A 6,824-nucleotide genomic window follows, 5' to 3' on the forward strand; every position below is an offset into this window, starting at 1 on the left:
AGCCGATGTTGCTTTTTATTCACCATAATCACACCAGTACAATATGTGGGGTAGCCTATCTAACTGTTGTCGACATGGCGGTCTGAAGGTCTGACTCGTAGTCGACAACAGGGTAGCCTTCCTCCTCGAGCTCGTGCCGGGAGAAATCAGAGACAGTGCTAGATCCCTACGGCCGGCCTCTGAAGGTACCGGATAGGGTCGATCCAGGCGTATCTCTGATGTCGATATCCAGCGGCTTGTCTTGGTGTATGTTGGCTTGTATGTTGTGTGTATGCTGTGGTGGGTTGTCTGTGTTGGTTCTCTCTCCCCCTAGGGGGTCTTGTATTTATACCTATAGGTGTCCCCTTGTTCAAGTAGAACTAGGGAAACCAATATGGATACAATCCGAGTAGTCCTTGTCGTTTCCATGTAGAACTCTGGTTGTCTTTCCTTATCCGGAACTCCTCCTATATCCGCAGATTGTTTCCGTATAGGATATGGTATGTGGTGGGTCCTGCCGAGATTTAGTCGACTACTATTAGGTATGTGGTATCCATAACCCTGGTTGCTGCGGAAATTGGTGAATATAAATATATATTAAGTTATGTGCGGTGGTTTTGACACAACAAAATAGTTGTCATTTTAGTAGTAATTCTAATAGGTAACTTACGTGTTTTACAATGGATGGGAATCAAAACTGAATAATTTATAATGATAGGAATCCAATTAACGCTTTTATCTGGTGCTCGGTGGGTTAGGTCAATCGGTATAGGACTGTGCTCCTTGCCACGTTAATTGTAACAGAAAATCTAGTCCAGGGCTTTCCGTTGCAACGGGAGAACTTAAATTGCGATTACCGATAGTGATTAACCACGATTAATTAGTTGCAACGGGAGAACTTAAATTGCGATTACCGATAGCGATTAACCACGATTAATTAGTGTATAAACCATTTTTCTGAACAGAAGCGTCTAGTGCATGTTTCACTTTCCCCCACCCGCCCGTGACTCTCGGAAAAACGAGCGTTCTAGGCAACATCATCGGCGTCATTGCCGCTCACAGCGGCGAATCTCCGGCGGCTTCCGCCGTCCTCGCCGTCGCTTACACGCGGCGGTGCTTCGCCGGCGTCTTGCTCTCCCTCCTCCGCCGGCGACGGGGAAGACGGCGCCACGCAGAGCTGCTCCTGCCAGCTTAGGAACGCGCGGCGCGGCGGTGAAGCAGCGTGCGAGTTCTCGCGTCGTCGCGCCCCTGCCGACGAGGACCGCGAGCTCCTTTGTCCTTCTACCCCCACGCGGCAGTGCTGCACCGCTGCCACTCCCCTCCATCCATCTGCCTCCCCATGCCGGTAGTGCTGCGCCGCTACTTTGCATCCCTTCCTTCGATACCTGCAGGTACCCCTCGCACTCCATTCCACTCCGGCTGATTCCTCCACCCCCCACGTCGGCAGTGCTTCACCGCCGCTTGCATCCATTCCTCACGTGTGTTTTTCTCTTTTTTTCTTGATGATTTTCTTGCTGATTTTTTCTCCGGCTTATATGGATAGTATCGATTCCTCTGTCCTATTTTATTAAATCCCCCAATTCTACAGGTACCAGGTACCATACACCATGCAGCTGGTACCATACTGATACCAGGTATCAGGTACCAGCCTGTGTTGTGCTGCTCCGGCTGCAGAGGAGCGACACCGGCGACGAGGTATCGATACCGAGTAGGAACCGGATAGGTATCGCGCCTCTGGTACGTGGTACCAGGTACCAAGGGGAGCACACGTGAAATCTCACCTATACAGAAGAAAGGAAATGGAGGAGTCACTTAGAGTATCTCGTAGTAACAGAATCCCGTTGTGTAGCTGCCCTCTAATTGTAATCGAGTTTTTGTAATCAGGTGATTAGAGGTTGAGGTTTTGATCTAAAGAAAGGTGATTATATTAGAGGTTGAGCCGAGTTCGAGTGAGAATGAGGACTTGTCTGCTAATGCTAGTAATGTGTACGCTGGCGCAGCAGGCACAGCTAGATTTGCAGCGGGGAGCAATATCAATCCGTGTGACCAACGTGGCACTGCACAAGGTTGATGATTTTCGTACTACTCGTTACGAGTAACGGAGCAGAGTTTAGCTATTTCCGAGTTGTACACGTACTCGCACATGATTTCCAATCCGTATCGTAGTCCACTTCAGCCTGCAGTACACAATGAAGGCTACGTATCGGCCAAAACATGGAGGTCATGGATGAGCCGCCCGCAGCGAGAGGCGACGAGGTGATGCTACCGGAGGACGTGCTCGCCGAAATCCTCCGGCACCTTACCCTCGCAGCCTCGCCGCGTCGCGAGGCGTTAGCACAGACTGGCGTTCTGCCAATCGACTCTCGTCGGCTGCTCCGCGCGGAGCTCCTCCTGTTATCGCTCGCCGATATCTTCATTGACTTCAACGGCCTTATATTTCCGGAATTCTTCTCCCGTCCATCGCCGACAATGATTAGCGGCGTGCTCGATATTTTGCCCCTGAAAAAAAGGGGCTATCTATAGATCATTTGACAGAAAACATCCTTAGAAATCTTGTAAATTTTAGACCATCCGACTGCTTTAAGATTCGTGCAACCAACCAAACCCTAAAACACCGCCTCCTCTCCCGATTCCTCCTCACGCAGTCACGCCGCCGCTCTCCCTAGTGCGAGCGCGCCGCCTCCGCCGCCGCCCCAGCGTGCCGCCGCCTGGCCTCGCCGGCTGGCCGGAAGGTGTGAACGGCACCGGCGATGCCCCCCCGGCCGGCCTCCTCCCCATCCCCCTCCCCCTCGCCTCCCTCCTCGAGCCATCGAAGGTGAGATAGATGCTCCCGCCCCGTCGTCTTTCTCGTCTCCGGCGACTCCTCGCCGCCGGATCAACCACCGTCGGCCACCACAAGACACAAGCTCGCTATGCCCCCGCCACCAACACCAGCCCACCGCCCTCCTCCATCCTCGCGGCTCCGGCACCGCCGCCGGCGCCTCGCCGCCCGCCCGTTCTGCCGCCCACCGCCGGGCCGCCGCCTCCCACGACCATTCCTCTAAGCCCAGTGAACTCCCCTTTCTTCCCCCTCCCCCTCCCACCCCACCTCACCCCGGTACCCTAATTCGTCGGCCTTCGCCGGAGTTTGGGTTGTTGCCGGCACCGGACAAGAAGAGGAGTTTGTTGGAGTTTGTCACACCCTGAAGTTCTTCTCCCAAGCCTAAATGGAATTTATAAATGGTCTCAAGAAAATATCGGTGTAAAAGCAAGACAGAAACCCTAAAGGAAGTAATGTAAATAATAATCAGAATTGGCATGTGGAATTTTTCTTGAGTTCTACATGTCGAAATACGCTAACAAAATTTTTAGTGAAATTTTCAGAGCTCTAGAAATAATTTTAACCAATTAAAAATGAGCACAAGCAATATTTAATCCCTGGAAATTCTTTTTCTTTTTTTTTCTTTTTCTTTTTCCCTCCCTTTTTCTTTTCGAATGGACCGCCGGCCCATTCTCTTCCCCTCCCCCTCCCCGCTGGGCCGGCCAAAGGCCACGGCCCAGCTAAGCCGGCCGCCCCGCGCCCCTCTCCCCTAGGGTCACCGACAGGTGGGCCCCACCTGTCGAGCCCGTCTCCCACCTCCGGCCGGCGCCGCCGCGTCCCGCAACCGCCGCTCTCGCCTCTCCCTCGCCTCCCGGGGCCACGTCGCCCACGTCGCCGCCTTCCCCGCATCTCCCGCGCCCATTCCCTCTCTCCCGCCCGCGCCCGCGCTCGAGACGGCCGGGATTCGATTTTCGAATCCCGCCTCTCTCTCCACCTCCACCTCCCCATGTCGGCCGGCGAAATCGGGCCGCTCCCGGCCACGTCCGAGCCCCCTCTCCCCTATTTAAGCATCACCGCCCTCCCCTCTCTCTTTTTCTCCATTTCGCCGAGCTCCCCGAGCCCTCCATCGCCCTAGCGTCGTCGCCCTCCTCTCCGCCGCCGCTCCGCTAGCCGCTAGCCGCCGCGCCGAGCTGCGCCGTCGCCGCCATCGGGTTCACGAGCCCGAGGGCCACGCCGTCCGCCTCTCCGTCGCCGTTTTCCGCCGCGGGAACCCCGTTTGCACCGCACGCCGGTGAGCTTCGCCATGGCCGGCGCCTTCGGCCGGCGCCCTAGCCATCCATGGTTTCTCTCCCCCTCTCTAACTCCTCCCTTTTGTTCCCGTAGGTGATCCCGGAGCTCGTCCCGCCGTCGCCATCGTCCTCCGTCGCTCGCCGTCGTCAATCGTCGTCGGTGAGGCCCCTCCTCCTCTCCCTCTTTCTCTCTCTCTCACGCCGCTTAGCCGCCGCTTAGCCGTCCTCCGCCGCCGGCCGGTCGCCGCCAGTCGCCGCCTTGCGCCGCCGCTGTGTCGATGCCACGCCGCCACGCGCCGTGGCCGCCGGGCCGGCTTGAGCCGCCCGTGCGCGCCGGCCGCGTGCCGCCCCAACGCCGTCCGATCCACCCCGGGTGGATCGGGGCCGTCCGTTCGGCCGCCTGCGTGGCTGCCGCGTGGCCGCCGCGTCGGCGCCACGTCAGCGCCACATGGTTCGCCGCCCCTTTCCCGGTCCGTGGACCCGGTCCACCACGGACCGCCACCCGAGTCACTGCCATCTGGGGCCCGCATGTCGGCGCCGCCTCCTCTCTCTCTCAATTTTTATTTATTGCGCAATAAATCATTTAAGGGTTTTTCTGTTTATAGCAAAAACACAATGAATCTTCTAAAATTCATAGAAAATTCATCCGAGCTCCGTTTAAGCCCATTCAAGTCTCAGTAAATCAAGAAAAATGCAAAGAATCCATTAAAAATGGTTTTTTTTCTCTGTTTCAGTAGTCTTATGGCCTGTTTGTATTGTTTGCTTTGTATGTCGCTTAGATTCCGGCTCTTCCGGCGCTCCGGTGTACTTTGAAATAGTCGCCAAGGTTCCTCTAGCAGCAGAGCAAGGCAAGTCATGCTTGTCACTTGAACATATTAAACCTATATTACAAATGCTCTATCGTTTTCCCTTAAATATTGCATTGTTTTATAATGTTACCATGGGATGTTTACCTACTGTTACCGCCATGCTATTTGTACCATGCTCCTTTGTTAGCCTGGGATATAACATGACTAGATATTGGACTAGGGATTGCTTAGCCATGCTTAGTTCAACTAGCACACAATGGAGGAATCACATTAATGACTAGACTTCAGGTTTTAGTGTTGATGTTGGTTTAGTGTCACCGCTCCGGTGTTGGTTAATTAAAATTAACTAAATGGTGGGCTGTGGGTGCATGGTTTTGATGGTCGCGCCCATGGCACTTAAGGACCGGTTCGCGGGAAACCCTGGAAGAATTCCTCGTACTCACCACAAGCCAGCGTGGGCAACGGCTGGGCTTGTAGTGTAGCTTTCCTCTAGCTGACGCATCCAGGCAAGGGTGGGCGTGATGGAGCGGGGCGGGCCCTGCGACGGCCTCTGTCGCTTCCGGATTCACCTAGGCACGAGAGGGGACTGCCCGTTGCCCGTTGGGGACGGGGGTGAAACTTGAGGTGTGGTGTGCTTGGTTAGAGGGGGTTATGTGAAGGGTCCTGTCACGGCCTCTTTCCGGTATGTCGTGGTGGCATGTCGGCGCACGGAAACGTGTCGTGGGGCTGTGTCTTGTGGGTACAGTTGTACACCTCTGATCAGAGTAAAACTATTCGAATAGCCGTGCCTGCTGTTATGGGCGGTCAACCAGATTCACCGTGATTAGTCTCACCTTAGTCTAGTCTGATGGAATTGATTAGTTCAGGTGGATGGTTGGGCCTGTTGCAACGTGGTGTAGCGTTGGACAGTGGATGGTTAATATTGAGTAACTATTACAACTGTTTTTACTGCTTTCAACTACTGTTTATAAATGCTCGCTTTATGCAAATGAACCACTCTAGCTATCCTTTGATAATATCCTGCATCATACCCCCTATTCCGGTATGACTTGCTGAGTACGGTGGTTGTACTCAGTCTTGCTCTATTTTCCCCAAAACCCCAGAGTTTGAGTATGTGTCAGATGGTGGCTTTTCCGAGGAGTTGGCTTCGTCCGTGCCATCGAGGATGCCTGTGGAGTGGTGTTCCCGCTGCAGTCCAAGTCAAGGCTTAGCTCCAATTATCTTTCAATTTTCCGCTGCATTTATGTAAGACTTTTATGATGTTTGTAAGACGTGGATCTGTGTGTCAACTTTGTTGTTTGTGTACCCCGGCCGGTCCTGGACGGGGGTTTTAATGCACATTCTGCTTGGAAATCTATTCGGGAATTTCTGGGTGTGACAGAGTTGGAGAAGAAGCAGCTGGAGCACGAATCACGAAGCACATCTAGTGAACCAAAATTTGCAAGATTTGGAGGTAGGTTTTCAGTCGACTGATGTTTAGCACTTCCGTGAAAAAAATCCCACCATCATGGACCACTGTAACGGCCTCCTTTTGCTTTTCTCTCTCCTCGTGGTGAACCCAGCCACTCGGAGGTGGGTGAGCTTGCCACTATTGCCCCGCCACTTCCCCAAGCTAGAATTTGGGTTCTTCGACAAAGAATGCATCGTCTTCGACCCCACCATATCACCGCACTACGAGGTGTTTAAGATCTTATTTGTTAACACCGGACGGTACAGCGTTGAAAGATGGATCACGTCTTGAAGGAATCGGAATGTCCACCGTCGCCGCTTATCCTTCATGTCTTCTCATCGGCAACGGAATGATGGGAGGAGAGATCATTCATTAGATAAGGGGATGGTGCAGGGACCATGGCTGACGCTCAGAGGCTATATTTATTCGAGCAACATGTCTACTGGCGAGGAGCACTCTATGTGAAATCACATTTTGTTATGAGGTTTCAACTCTAG

General features: G+C 53.7%; 1 pseudogene; it reads left to right on the plus strand.

The window, feature by feature from the left end:
* Positions 1-2,193: 2,193 nt before the first annotated feature.
* Positions 2,194-6,824, plus strand: LOC127766353 (uncharacterized; annotated as a pseudogene).

The sequence above is a fragment of the Oryza glaberrima genome, chromosome 3 (assembly GCF_000147395.1).
Source record: "Oryza glaberrima chromosome 3, OglaRS2, whole genome shotgun sequence".
Classification (NCBI taxonomy): Eukaryota; Viridiplantae; Streptophyta; class Magnoliopsida; order Poales; family Poaceae; genus Oryza; species Oryza glaberrima.